Raw genomic sequence first — 15,469 nt, 5'->3', positions numbered from 1 at the left:
GATGTATTTTAACTCTAAAATGTCATTTACCCTTACAATTTTAGTGTAAGTGTCCAGGAACATGGCGAATGCTTGCACCAAAAATAACGTCTATCCAAATGTACAACACAAATGTATGCATCATAAAAAATATCTAAAAAACAAAACCTGTGCTTGTCATTGTCAGAAATGAGAGTAAGTGCATGGCACCTACATAACCAGAAATTAAATTACCAGCAATTGGTAAAAAGTACCGAAATTTGCCAGAACAACGGTGTTGTAATGAAAATATTTTTTTAACTAAAATTGAGACACTTCTCACAATATATATATTGAGTCCAAACTTTTTCTTAACAGAGAAATATTTTTTAATAGTCCCAATTCTTGGGTGCATGCCCAGATTGTGCCTCCTATTTGCACTGTTATATTCAATTCCCTCAGGAAGGGACATCTATTGAGCAGAGAGCAGGCAACTCAATGATCTTTCTTGGGGGGGGGGTCCTTTGAGTTTCGGAGGGGTGGGCTTGGTTTTGGCAGGGATAGGTTTGGATTTGAGAGGGGTGGCTTTGGAATTGGTACGGATGGGTTTACATTTAGGAGGGATGGTTTGGGATGTGGAAGGGGTCAGGGCCAGGGCAAATAAATGGTCTTGCATGGGAAAATGGGTAGGGTGGTTGGCAGGGACTTCGGGTTGGAAGGTAGAGGAAGGGGCAGTGGGTGATCTGTGTGTGTCTGTGGGTCTGGTGTATGTGATGTAATGTTTGGTTTGTGTTTCTTTCTGTGTGTTTATTGTTTGGGTGAGTACGGGAGTTTGTACGGTGTGTGTGTAATGTCTAATGTATGTGTGTGTGTGTGTGTGTGTGTGTGTGTGGATTGGTGTGCTGGAGGTGCTGTGTGTGGTTGTGGTGCCTACAGATGTGCTGCTGCATGTGTGGTGGTGGTTGTGCATGTTTGTGTGGTGGCAGGTGTGGTGTCTGTGGGTGTGGTGGCGGTGCTTGTGGGTGTGGTGGTAGTGCTAGCGGCTGTGCATGTTAGTTTGCTTGAGGTGATGGTGGTGGTGAAGGGTGTGGTGTCTCCATGTTTGCATGTGTGTCCTTGTTTTTGATGTGTCTGTGCATGTTGAAGTGGCTGCATGTAAATGAGTGAGTGTGCTTTAGATAGGGCTGGGAATAGGGATTTGGGATGGGTTATGGGTGGGAGTTGAAGCATGAGGTTGGGATGGTGGGATCAGTGAGGAGGCCAGACCTTGGAGTGACCTCTTAGGCAAGACATGGCGCTGTGAATGCCAACAAGGTAAGCTAGCATTTGTATCATCTGGCCAGTAAGCACCTGGATGGCATTCACTAGTGCAGTCTGGCCTTCAGAGATAGTCCGCAAGAGGATAATAGCCTTCTCACTGAACGCAGCCTGGGAGACAGGAGTGGGGGGAGGACCTGCAGCAAAGGTGATGCTACCCCTTTTAGGGGTGCAGGTACGGGCAGCTGTGGGGCGAAAGAGGAAGGGTGGAGATGGGATTGTGGTTGGCAGACAAGGATGCAGGTGGTAATATTAAAGTAGGGTCTACCTCCACTAGGGACTTGTCTTCTGTGGAGGCCTCTGAAGATGATGAAGCATCGCTGGTGGCCTCTGTGCAAGTCCCTTCACCCTCTGTGGCACTGGGTCCCTCGGTCTCAGTGGTGTCTGCACCAGTTCCAGAGTGTCCAACTTCTTCTTCGCCGCCGACATGAACAATGTCACCTTCGCCTTGCCCAGATGATGCTGAAAACACAGAGACTACAGGGTGAGAGCATCTGTGTAAATAGAATAGAACATAAACTGTGCTCACAAAACATTTGCCAAGTCTACATATTTAACCAGCTTCAAGGCTCCCAAACTTGGCTTCTTTATCATCACTACCTCATGCATTTAGGGAAGAATTCCACAAACCATTTGCTCACAGTCTAGAAATTCCCCTTGCTAGCTCCTATATCATGTATGGCCTTGTCTCTTATCCACCTTTATTTAACCGCATGAACTGTTTCACACCTCAGATTGCTAGGGCTTTGTTTAGAATACTGAACTTATGTCCCCAAAACTCACAGTAGCCAGAAACACATCTGCACAGTGTGTTTACAAGGTAAAATAATTTGCATTATGTACATTCACCAAAAGCTGCATAGGTCTCAATATGTGTCCACAAATACTGTAATGTTGTACCAAAATGTCTGCGAACTGAAAGCCTGTTTTCTTTGTCTGACCGTTTCACAATGGTTCCTTACTTCAGGTAACTAAAGTATATTTCAATTGTACTACATAACATGTGGAATCTGTACTGAACTAGCTTAGCAATGTATTACGCACTATGTAGATACTTACGCTGTTGAAGATATTTACTACAATAATTTTGTGGTGGATTGAGAAATGGCATCATCAGCATGAGTAAATACACAGGCCGTGAACATTACTGACACACTTCAGAAAAGAGCAAAAACATATTAACATTTCCAAAAGAGTCATGTTTTAGGTCTGATATTGACTTTTCAAGATGGGATACTCCAACATCTATGTGATGTAACCTTCAATCTACAAATGTCCCTTTAAGTATCACATTTCTCACAATCATTCAGTTATCATCTGGACATAACTAAGGACATTGAAATGTTGTTTGGGGTATGTGTAAATCTGTCATCAACGTGGATACATGCCTTTCTGTTTCAATCAATACAGTTTAGCTTAATAATTCATGTTGGTTGACACAGACTGGCTTACATGCACATTTGTGAAGGACTAAGGCTTCATGCCAATCTGCTATTGTCTACATGAACGGCTTGAATCTTGCAGTGAAAGCATATTTCTAACATGTTACAGATAAGGAATGATGCCACTTTACACATGTTTTCAGTCATTGGAGCCAGCTGCTCATTATCATTTTGTCATTGTAACAACCTACTAATGTAAAGTCTGAAACATCAACTGTATCATAAGTACTAAGTATGCCATGCCACCAGTAATAGGGCCTACATTACCTACTTCCATTTGTGATGGAGCATCACACATGACCCAATCCTCAAATAAGGTAGTTTGGTACAATTTTCTCTCATAACAGAGAAGAAATGCAGGCACCACTTTTTTCGCTTGCAGCCATATGTCTGCTCAAAACAGTACTTAGCTTGTGATGAGGAATATAGTGGCAACCTTTAGCACAAATCAATACACCAAACACAGCATGAGACACTGTCTGAAAAATGTTCATCGCCAGAAATCCTTGTGTGCGTTGAAAGTGTGTCAACCGTCATGGTGATGCCATACAACATTGCTGTAAAGATTAAACAATAAGACTAGTTACAATTAACACTTACCCCCTTGATGCTGTTGTTGGGCCCTCAACTGCCCATCAAGCTCTGGGTAGGCCAACACAAGGATGCGGGCCATTAGGAGGGGTCACAGTGTGGCGCGTGCACTTGCCTCATTGGGGCTGGCCAAGCTGGACTTCAGCTGACTTTCTGGTCCAGCATCATAGGTCCTCCCACCTCTTCCTGCAATTCAGGCTGAGCCGCTTACAGACCCCTAGGCTCTGTATCTTGTTGGCAATGAACTTCCAGATGTCATGCTTTTGATGATTGTTTATCTGGTATAGATGAGAAAAAATATACAACAGAGGCTTTGAGTGGTTTTGTTTATCTGTAGTGGTGTGACATAATATTGTTGCATCTGTCACATGTATACACATACTGACTCAAAGCAATCAGTACAGATTATTTTCAAACATTTAAATGTTACTAGGAAGTACTAATTTGCAGTAATCTGTTAAATAGCATCAACACTTTATATCTCCTTATATCACCAATGCAGACCACAAACACCATCTAGGCCTGGGCTATGACACCTTTCCTGAAGTGAGACCCACTCCTGATTAGTCCAGACCATTGTGAGCCACTAAACGCCAAACAGCCTGTACTATATTTGCACATAACCTCATGCACAGCTATGATGGCGTCATGCGTAGTCTTCTAAGAGCCAGGTATTATGGTTTACACCACATAGAGAGACTAAGGGCAACATTGAGGGGCTGCCATGTGAGAGCATGGTTTCAGGTGATGTATGAACAAGCATGTGTAGTGGTAACTTGCAGCACAGGAAATACATTTCCCCAAACGTGGCACCATGACATGTTTGAAACATACATAAACTCAAATATGGAATGTAATTTCACTTGACAGTACAGCATCAGACAACTCCATGACGTTGAAGATTCTTCTTGCAATTTACATTTCAATCATTTCTACATGGGTTGTATGTTTAATTTATACTAGTGGTACAGTGTCTGCTGGCCATTCGAAGTAAGGGGGCTGCAGTTTGTCTAATGAAATCTGGAATTGTGAGTAACGTGAAGTGAAAATGCAGCTTATTCTTTCAGGTACATTGACTTTTCATTTCAATGTACAGACATTTCTAACAATGTCAAACAACACTTTGTACCCAGCTAAATCATTTATTTCACTTCACTCCAATAACAACACTGTAGCCTGTGTACAAAGGAGGAACAAGTTACTTTGACAAACATTCCCTATTCAGACATGTACCTGTTCCTTTGGGTTCTCATACAGCTGGCTGTACAGAGACAGGACCTCCCTGGTGAAAAGAAAAGCTACAATCCCTTAGGGGAGAAGGCAGGGGCCCTTTCACCTGCTTTGCCCGCTATCCTGGCTCAAAGAGGATGGTAACAGCAGCAAAAATTGGGGAGGAGTTGTTGTCTGCAGTGTTAGGAGGCAAGTGAGCTTTTTTCCTGATGCAGAGTACAAGTACACGGTGTACGCGCTCTGCAATGGAGACAGACACAGCAATTGGCTTTCGTTTATAGCCATCAAACATATTAGCCTATGGCAGTGTCTGTCGTGGAGTGCTACACCTACTACACAGTCAACTTCCACCGATGGCTGTCTGATAGCTAGTGTCCTGATGGCAAGGTCAGGCACCCACCATTTTAGGGCGTGGATGCCGTGTATTTTAAAATTGTTTGTGCGTCACCAGCACTCAAAACTGTGGCTACTTTGTATACCAATGTCACATTAGTACAACACTGTTTTTGCCAAAATATGACACACTTAAAAGGGAACTGTCACTGTGTTTAAAATTGATAGTGCTGCAGTCTATGTTATACTTCCATTGATGGCATTTGTAAAAAAAAATGAATAATGTGCAAATAATACATTTTATTTACACATTATTTGTAAATAATGTCAGACATGTAAAAAATTGAGACCTGAAGTTGCAAAAATATTTTTACATTATTTTTACATATATGACACAATAAGATCACTAATCTAACCAAGACATATGACGTGTATTGATTGTGAAAGCATTGTGTGAGCATTTTAAGTAATAGTTTGTTTTCCTGACATGCAGACAAATGAACCCAGGGATGGGTAGAAGGAGATGTCATTAAGTCTTCAGACCATTTCTAGATCTTGCCACTATGGAGGAAAGGGACATAATAAAGAAATTCATATTAAATAGGCAACCTATACTGGATTTGTGTCACCAGCTGTAGCCTGATCTCCTGTCTCACAATAAGAATACAACAGCAATAACACCAATAGTGAAAATGATGGCAGTATTTAATTTTGTGGCCACTGGATCTTTTCAATACACTGTGGCAGCTGGAGGCTTGTGACAGCCAACTTTCAGTGGTGTGCTACAAGAAGTCCTTGCTCCAATCATGAAACACATCAACAGCTTCATTCAGTTCCCAATACATCAGGATTTGGCCAATGTGAAGGGGGAAGTTTATGCTTTGGGTGGCCTACCACATGTGGTTGGAGCAATTGATGGCACACAATTTGCCTTGGTGCCAGCACATGCCAGTGAACAGACCTACCGCAGTTGGAAGAACTTCCATTCCATCAATGTGCAAGTTGTCTGCTCACTGGATTCATACATCTCAAGTGTATGTGCCCGCTTTCTAGGATCAACACATGATTCCTTTGTACTACAGAACAACACAATACCCCTGAAAATGTCACAACTGGACCTGAGAGGGTCGGGCTTGTTGGTAAGTGCAATATGACTCATTTGCTTGAATCCTAGTTTAGGAGTGTACAATGGCTTGATATGATTTTAATCAATCAATGTATTGCTTTCAAAAAGGAGACTCAGCATATCCTAACCAACCATGGTTCTTGGCACCACTTAAGAATCCAACAACGCATGGGGAAGTCCGCTTCATTAAGGCCTTTAGAAGAAGACGGGGGCCAGTGAAGCAGGCTTTTGGGCTTCTGAAGGCCAGATATCGGTGTGTGGACAAGACTAGTGGAGCCCTCCTCTACTCACCCAATGAGGGTTGCCAAATCATGGTTGCTTGCTGCATGCCGCAGAACATCACCCTGTGACAGAACATCCCAATCATCACAAAGGATGGAGATCATGAAGAGCCACCAGGTAAGGATGTTGAAATGCCCAATGAAGATGACAGTGGTGAAGAGGAAGGAATTGACCTACGTCAGGATGTTATTGACCACTTCTTTATCTGAGTGTAAGTGTACCCTTACATATTCAATCAATCCAACCACCAACATTTATAGAGCGCACAGCTACTCATACAGAGTGTCCAGGCACTACAGGACTGAGGATGCTGATGGAAATCGAGTGGCTTAGAATGCTAAATTTAAAAAGCACATTTTCAAATTATGTTTGAAAGACCCTATGTCTTTGATCGCCTGAAGATGCCTGGGCAGAGTTCCATCTCCTCATTGCCAACACAGGACTAGAGAATTCACCCCATCTTTTCTTCTTTGTTTTGGGCACCACAGTAAACAGTCCATCTGAGGAGCGAATAGATCTAGAAGATGATGTGGGAGCCTCTTGGATAGATATTTAGGTCCAAGTCCATAGTAAGCTCTGTGTGTTAACATCAGTCCTTTGAACTGCCTCAATGGGCACCCAGTGCAATTCCTTAAGATATCCTTGAAATGAAATGTACTTAGGAATCCTAAGCGGGGACCAAGCTGTTGTATTCTGTGCCATCTGGAGTCTCTTAAAGAGGTACCCCGGAAAATCCCAATAAAGAGCATTGCCATAATCCAGCCGTGATGTTATAAGGGCATGGATCACCATCTTCTGGCAGGCAGTAGGGAGCACAAACAGAACTTACTCAACATCTGCAGAAGGCTAATGAATGTCCAGACTACACTTTCCACTTGTGGTTTAAAGGAGAGGTTGTTGTCAAACTTCACTTCTAAATTCCTAACCACCATAGAAGGTGATGGGGGTAAGGAGAGGAACTGGGCCATATCTCACATTCCCACAGTGGTAGTGTGGAGCAAAAAAACAGAACCTTCATCTTGCTTGTGTTACATTGAAGGTTACTAAAACTCTGCTGAGAGGCAAGATTTGAATCCGTCCTAGCCATATGAGATGTCCCCGTCAGGATGATCTGGGTATTGTCCACGTAGGAGACTATCTGAATGCCATAGGATTCCACCAAGGATGCCAAAGGCGAGAGATATACATATTGTAACATCCAATGTTAGAACAACTTGTGACATACTGAATATATCAGTCTGTGATGGTAATGTAGTAGGAATCCAAGTTCAGGAAAATCCAAGGCAAAGATTTTTGTAGATCAAAGTTTCCCTACATTGATTACTGTGTTTATTGACATAGATTATCTTTGCTTAAACTAAGAAAATGTGACTTTGTAACAACTTTTCAGTGAATTTCATTTGAATTTTCCCTTGTTATTCTGTTTTAGGATCCTTCACCATGTAATCTTCATTTGGACATTTCAAAGTTGTGACATTTACAGTGTGATATGTTGCAGTGGAACGTACAAAGGGAACATGGGTTGATCCTGGGACATACACCTACTTTGGATGGACAGATCTTGAACAGAGACAACTTGCACAGTGATTAAATGGACGTTGTTGAACATGTATCAGACATGTTTTTTGTTGGATGCTGCCACCAAGGCAATATGTGCTGCTTAACGTGCTCTAGCCACATGTATATGTCAAGCCATAACATACTGGTCTCCTTTCACAATGGCTAAATCGTCAGTTTGTGTTCAGTGTAGGAAGCTGTTGATGTGTCTCCTCATAGTTGAAAGAACTTTTTGTAGCACACCACTGAATGGTGGTTGTGGCATTGCACCAGATACTGCCAAAGTGCCCTGAAATGGTCAGGTGGCCTAAATTTATGTTACTGCCATGATGTAGACTATTGGTGTTATTGATGTAGGATTCCTATGGTGAGGGCAATAGGTCTGGCTCCAGCTGCGGACGGCGGTTGAACAGCCATAGATCTGGCAGGTGGAACACCATCAGCTTGGCAGAGTACTTGGTAATTACAGCTGCAGCAGATTGGCGGTAATACCATCAAGTCAGGCCCTAAGTCCGGTCACATCATCAGAAACTTGCAGCTCAATTTCTGGCTAGCTCACAGTGCCTCACTTGAACCCCTGAAACTGCTGGGGTGGGAGATGAATATGGCAACATAAACATGACACTCTGACTTCCCAGGGAAGTCGTAGAAACAGATATCATACTTTTGTTGTATTATTCATGCATGCTCAGGAAGACAAAAAAGATATAGGAACTGAGTTTTCAATATATTTATTGAAACAAGCATAAACTTGCATGAAGCGAATGAGCAGCAATAATTAGGCAGATGAAACAAAGCAATATAACCTGCATGATGAATATGATAAGACAATGAATAATCCAACCATGGTGAATGTGTCCTAGAGGTTCTAGAAGTTCCTCCCCACCCCTAAGACTATGCTGAGAACATAGCAGGTTTACCCTTCTGCCTGTCCTGATGTAAAGGATTAGCTCGAGCTCCATACCTGAAGACAGTGTTAGGAGTCGGCCTGCAGGTGTAGATGACAATCCTCTTGGGAGCTGGCTGATTAACGCCAGCAGCGCTGCATGTCGAACACAGCATTTGTCCCAGGTTGGTCATGGCTGGAGTTCCCTCAGCCCCTTCCGGATCAGTTCACTGTTTATATAATAAACCCATACTGTGTTGGAAGCACAGCTCTGATGGATTGCTGTGTTTAGGTTTAGAAGCTGTCTCCTGAGACTGAACGGACAACACAAGAACTAGGAAACTGTGTACAGTGTTTCTAGCCTTAAACAGAATGTACTGATTACATGTTATGCAGAGGCTAACTAGACAAGCAACTCATACTAAATATTCCTAGAAGAATATCATGCAAAGAATGCACGTAAAGCAGTGCAGTTAAAAGGCATAAAATATTAAATATATAAAATAAAGCTAAAAATGGGGGGAACCAACTCAGGTCCAAACGGTCCCCATGACACCTGGCTCTTTAAGAAAGCATTTGAGTCTGAGTTACACCCCTAAAGTAGGTCTCACACTCTCACTCTAGTACATTCTTCTCTCTCGGGTACACTCGGGTGAATGAGCGCTTTAAAAATATTGGATAATATAACATCACATAACATCACATGGTGCCCACATACATTAAGAGTGACTGGCAGAGATAAAAAGTCATAGGCAAGAATGGGGCACAGGTGTGAGTTCACTATCAGTCTGTGCAAGCCACTACAATGTTAGGTAACCCCTAGGTCATCTGTTCATATCTAGAGCAAAAGAGTTCACGCTGCAAATAATTATTCTCCGATGAGCAGGCTTCTCTTTAGGAATTCAATGTACAGACTATCAGTCTTTGATTTCATGCCCTGTGTTACATGTTCACTGAGGCATGACTCTGTGGTCCTCTTTTCCTAGTTGCACAGTTAGCATCCCGTCAGCAGGCACAGGAATACAGGCAGGGTCCCTGCCTCTCAAAGCTTGCCACTAAGAATGAACAACAGAGCATACCCAGGCAGCAGGTGCCTTTCTTTGGCCTCCATACTGTGTGAAAAAGGCCTGTTCTATGGCAGTGTTGTTGACCTTTACAGGTCACATAGCACATCAAGGCAATGGAAGAACAGGCGTCTCTCGTCATGCTTCAGGGATGACGGAGGACATGTTGTTGCTTGCAATTATACATTTTTCTTACATTTCACCACATGAATTATGAAGGGAGGCCAGGTGACCCTTGACAGCTCAGGCCAGCTCTCATCATGGCCCCGGTACAGGACAGCTTTTCTAGGAGCTCCTAACATCAGGATTACAGCTGGCTTTCTTCTGCTGGAAAGTCTCTCCTCCTGCAGAGCTAGGTACACTCCTTTACCGAACAGGTGGGCATGTTTCTAGACATTAGACAGGCCCACAGCTTTTTGAACTTGTTGCTCATTCTTCAGGTGATGTCACCTCACTTCTAGAAGACTGGCTGTCATGGAGATACCAGCCCTGGATTACATCTGCTCTAAAAGTACTCTGCAGAGGATTCCTATCTACGGTCAAAAGGAACTTGGAACTGGAATGCAGTGGGATGGTTTGGGTCCCACTTTTATACAAATTTCTAGACAGGAGATGTTGATCCATTCTCTCCCTTTTAAATGTAATTTTCTAGTTGTAGTGAAGATGCAGCCTTTTTCAAGGTGATAGTTCCTACAGTAGGTTGTGGTAAAGCTCCCTTTTAACTGGAGTATCAAAACATAGGGGTAGGAAGCTGGTCTGGTGTGTGGTGAGCACCTATGATGTTATCACCTTATAACAGGGATCCCCTATTAGTGAAGTGTAGGCAGTGTCTAGGAAGCCAGGGCTCTCTAGAGGTAGCTGTGGATGAGCAGCCAAGACGCATCTAGGAGACATGCAAAGCTTTTGCAATACCACTATAGTTACACAGCAACTTATCACACATGAAAGAACCACACAGTGTTACACAAAGAAAGGTACTTTATTATGTTAACACAACACTAGCATACTTATAAGCAATTCCCCCCAACGGAAGGTAAGTATGCACTAATTCTATACACAAGCATAATCAGTAGATAACATAGAAACAACAAGCATTGATAATACTTAGTAAAAATAGCAAGGGCCCCAGGGGAGGGCCAAACCATATACTAAGAAAGTGGAATGCGAGATATAGTCCACCACCCAAGGATGTGAAGTTGTTAGAGGGGAGCTAGAGGAACTAGGAATCCCAAGAGGTGAGTACCAGAGTGACCCCCAGCGACCAGGAGAAGAGAAGTAAGTACCTGGTTCTCCCAAGGACTAATAGGAGGACTTAGAAAAAGGATTGTGCGAGAACAGGACTAGACAAGAAGAAACCAAAGGTGGATTCCAGTAGAAGAGGATCTGCAAAAGAAGAGGACAGAGTCCAGTCCACGATGGAGTGTCCAGTGGGGGCGCGAGCTACAACCCATCCTTCTATGGATCCAGAACCAGGTCAACGAGGGGAGAAGAAGACCAGCTGTGGAGCCCAGGAGCCTAAGAGGAGTCCTTGCAGCAGTGCAGATGGTGTCCCACATCGTTTGTCGGGTCGCAGATGGTCAGTGGTGCAGAACAACCACCAACAAACCTTGGCAAATGCAAGAGAAGTAAAAGAAGAATTGCAATGCTGAAGAGGACCAGCAAGACCCAGGGGACTCGACCCAATGACGGGATTCTGAGGTGACCCTCTGCAGTTTGAGAGCCAACAGAAGCAGTCGCAGCCCCCACAGGCAAACCCACTGGCAGCAGGCACAGTAAGTCGCAGTGAGGCCCAGTCAGCACACCTGAAGAGGAGTCCCACGTCGCTGGAGCAGCAGAGAGGAGGCTGTGCTTTGCAGGAAGAAGTGCTGGAGGCCGGGGCTACTGAGAGCCTGAAGATCCCATGGATCAGTAGCAAACAAGCCTTGGTAGCTGCAAGAGGATGCAGAGGAGTGACTCCTTCACTGCAAGGAAGATTCCTTCTTGCTTCTTGGTGCAGGCTGAAGTCTCGCTGACCTCAGAGGATTTACAGCTGGGCAAATGTTGCAGTTGCTAGAAGGAGCAAAGCTGAGTCATCGCTGGAGTTGTAGTTTACTGATTCCTGAACAGTTCATTTGCAGTTCCAGTGGCCAAAAGATTAAGTAAATGATGCAGAGTAGTCCTGGTTGGAATCTTGCACATCGAATCTGGAGACCCACCCTCAAAGATGTCCCTAAATAGCCCTAAATGGGGGTTTGGTCACCTAGTAAGGTGACCACCTATAAGGAGAGGGCTGTGACGTCACCTGCCTGACCTGACCACTCAGATGCTCCCAGGGGCATCTGCACATCTTGGTTTCAAGATGTAAGAATCAAGTGGCCACCTGGAGGAGCTCTCGGTACTACCCCTGGGGTGGTGATGGACAGGGGAGTGGTCACTCTCCTTTCCTTTGTCCAGTTTCGCACCAGAGGAGGGACCCCGGATCTCTGGACTGGTGCAAACTGGTTTTTGCAAGGAGGGCACCAAATGTGCCCTTCAATGCATTCCGGTGGCTTGGGGAGGCTACCCTTCCCAAGCCATGTAACACCTATTTCCAAGGGAGAGAGTGTCACTTCCTTTGTTCTGACTTACTCTGCTTGAGCTGGTCAAGCAGCAGGAGGGCAGAAACCTCTCTGAGGGGTGGCAGCAGCGCGGGCTGCCCAAAAAACCCCAGAAGAATGGTAGGAGCAATACTTGAGGTCCTCTAAGGAGCCCCCAGAGTGCATGAAATCATACAATCAATACTGGCAACAGTATTGGGGGATCATTCTGACATATTTGATACCAAACCTAACCAGGTACCAATATGTAGCTGGACACAGCCTAGGCAACCAAACTTAGAAGGAAAGAGCACAATCACTGGGATCCTGGTTAGCAGGATCCCAGTGAAAACAGTCTATGCATACTGATAGTAGGCAAAAAGTGGGGGTAACAATGAGAACAAGAGGATACTTTCCTACAATGGACACAATGAAGTGCGAAGATTCTGCACCTGGCTGTCATCCGCCTTCCTGAAATAGCAGTCAGGGAAAAACAAAAGGGCATACCCTGTTTAAGAAACCGCCACCTCTCCCTAAAAATAGAATATGCTGACTTACCTCCACTACCATCAACCAAGAGGCAGTTCTCAGGAAGTAACTAATCAGCAATCTCCTGTTAAAATGACATAGAATTTCCAATGGAAATCCGTCCTCCAACACTTTAGTGTCTGGGGGTTCTTCCTTCAGCTCCAGCAAAGCAGGCAATACACTTCCACTGTCTGGGACAGTGAAAGGAGGGTAGCTGTTATGTCGGATTCACAACAGCATTAGACCTTAAAAGGTACCACTTGAATTCTATACAAGATGGAAGCCAATGTGGCCAAGACTACATGTATGACACATACTACATGCACTTCTACCACTCGCATATACAAGTTCATACCTGTTACATCCATGTCCTACATGGTTGGGACAAGATCCTGGCTGTAGGGGCTGGCTGACAAATTTACAAACACAGGAGAGGCCTGTAGACTACCCTTTCTAGGAGACCACATTCAAAATGGCCTGTCCTCTAATTATAAGCACTTTGTTGCCTACACTGTCAGCCCTCTCCAGCCCGCCCAGTGAAATGACTGTAGTCACTCTCTTCAAAAGTAGGATGCACTGCACTTGGTGTGCTCCTCTGACCACAATGGCACACTCTGGGTCTCACTTCATACTGAGGGATGTCAGCACACATACATGATCACTGAATGTGCTCAAGTGTGGGGTGGGGAGGTAAAAAACGACTTCTTGCTGTGTGACAGAAGCAGACACTCTCCAAAGCCATGCTGGCCATCTGTAGCCTCCCAACCATAAACAACCACAAGACCCATAGTAGAACAATCTGCATGTTTTCGGTGAAGACCTAAGAAGGAAAAGAAGGAGAAAACAAATTCACAACATCCTAATAAGCTCACCAACACAAGAAGTTGCCAGGAACTGTGTTCTTCTACAAACATGCTAATAAATTTATTCTAACCCAAGTGCCCTAGAAATGAAAGTGCATTCAGATTTAAGTGAAGCACCATCTTGTAAAGGGAATTAGATCATATGCAGCTTTAGGAAACCTGAGCTAATTGTTAATAAGGGAACCAGATCGTTTACTAAATGAACCTGTATCCTTCTGCTGATTCCCTCCAAACTGCCAAACACTTTGCTGCCACAGTTTCCATGGTTTTGAGCCCTGCACACCATTTGGTGGTGGAGAAGCCAACCTGAATCCCCTTTCATCCTCCAAACAGAACAATGCAATAGGTGAGTTGTGACAGACAGACTAACTAACGGTAAAGTATTATGGTTTTATGTGGAATGATATCATCAAATGACAGACACAAACAATGAATGAAAGGTAAACTGTGATACTTGCACATGTAATATGTGTAATCTTCACAGTATAATACTTACTGTATGATTTACCCTTGAGCGGCTGTCTGTGTGTAGTCATTTGTCCTGGAGGGTGTGCATCAAGTACAAAGCTCATGCCAGGCACTATTTGTTCACCTTTGAGTGATTATATTGTGCAAACAAGAATTTTTTAGCATAACCAGTACATCAATTAACGCAATATGTCAAATTTACATACACCACTGCACTGAAGTAAACCTTGTAAATCTTAGCCGCACATTGTCCCCTACAAAACCCTTTACCTGTGCACCTGCATTTGTAAAATGGTGGTGATTCTGTAGTTGCTTCAGGTGATTTCTCCTCTTCCATTCTCGCTGATCTCATTTGCCTAGGGTAATTTCACTGACATATTTTAGTCCATCATCACCCTCCCTTTGTTCTTCAGAGAATGCTCCCTCCAATCATTTGACAGATTGAGTCACTTTACAGCATTTCGCTTCTCCAACTTTAAGTGTCAGCATATATAATTCAGATGGGCACCACAACTATCGTCATAGTGATCCGGCAACAACATAACAGTGCAGTGGGGTAATGGGATGGAGCATCAATCTTACCTACTTCAATCACTAGCTTCCAAGCTGCATGCTCTTCTCACTCAGGCTTGGCATGCTCTCTATTAGGCCTATAGTCAAACAACAGAGGTGAGGGTACCTCTGATCTGTAGATGATTTCAAACAGTTTCTGCTTTATAAATCTCTGCATGAATGGATAGCTTAATGTGTTCCTCTCTATGCGCTTTATACATTGGATATTTTTATTTAGCCTTGGAACCATTCCTAAAACACAAGGGCCCTCATTATGACCCTGGCGGATGGCGGTATTTTGGAGAACAGTAATGCCAACAGGCTAGTGCTACTCTTCCCCAAATTATGACATTGGCATGTACCACTCCGTCCACCATGGCGGTAACAGCCACCGGGCTGGAGATATCAGTCTCCAGCCAGGAGGCCCTCACTGTCCCACCCGCAGGATTATGACCCCGCCTACCGCCATAGTTTTCGTGGCTTCCTTACTGCCACAAAAACCATGGCAGTAGGCACTATCAGTGACAGGGAATCCCTCCCCTGTCACTGATAGGGGTCTCCTCCGCCCCCTCCTCTTCCCCAGAGTTCTCCCCCACCCTCCCGCTCCAGAACCCCCCACGACAGACACGCACATTCAAGCACCATTATACACACGCATACACACACTCATACCCACATACACCCATGCATGCATACATCCATTCACACACACATCCA

Source organism: Pleurodeles waltl, chromosome 1_1, assembly GCF_031143425.1.
Source record: "Pleurodeles waltl isolate 20211129_DDA chromosome 1_1, aPleWal1.hap1.20221129, whole genome shotgun sequence".
NCBI classification, from domain to species: Eukaryota; Metazoa; Chordata; class Amphibia; order Caudata; family Salamandridae; genus Pleurodeles; species Pleurodeles waltl.
Note: the sequence above shows the minus strand (reverse complement) of the source record.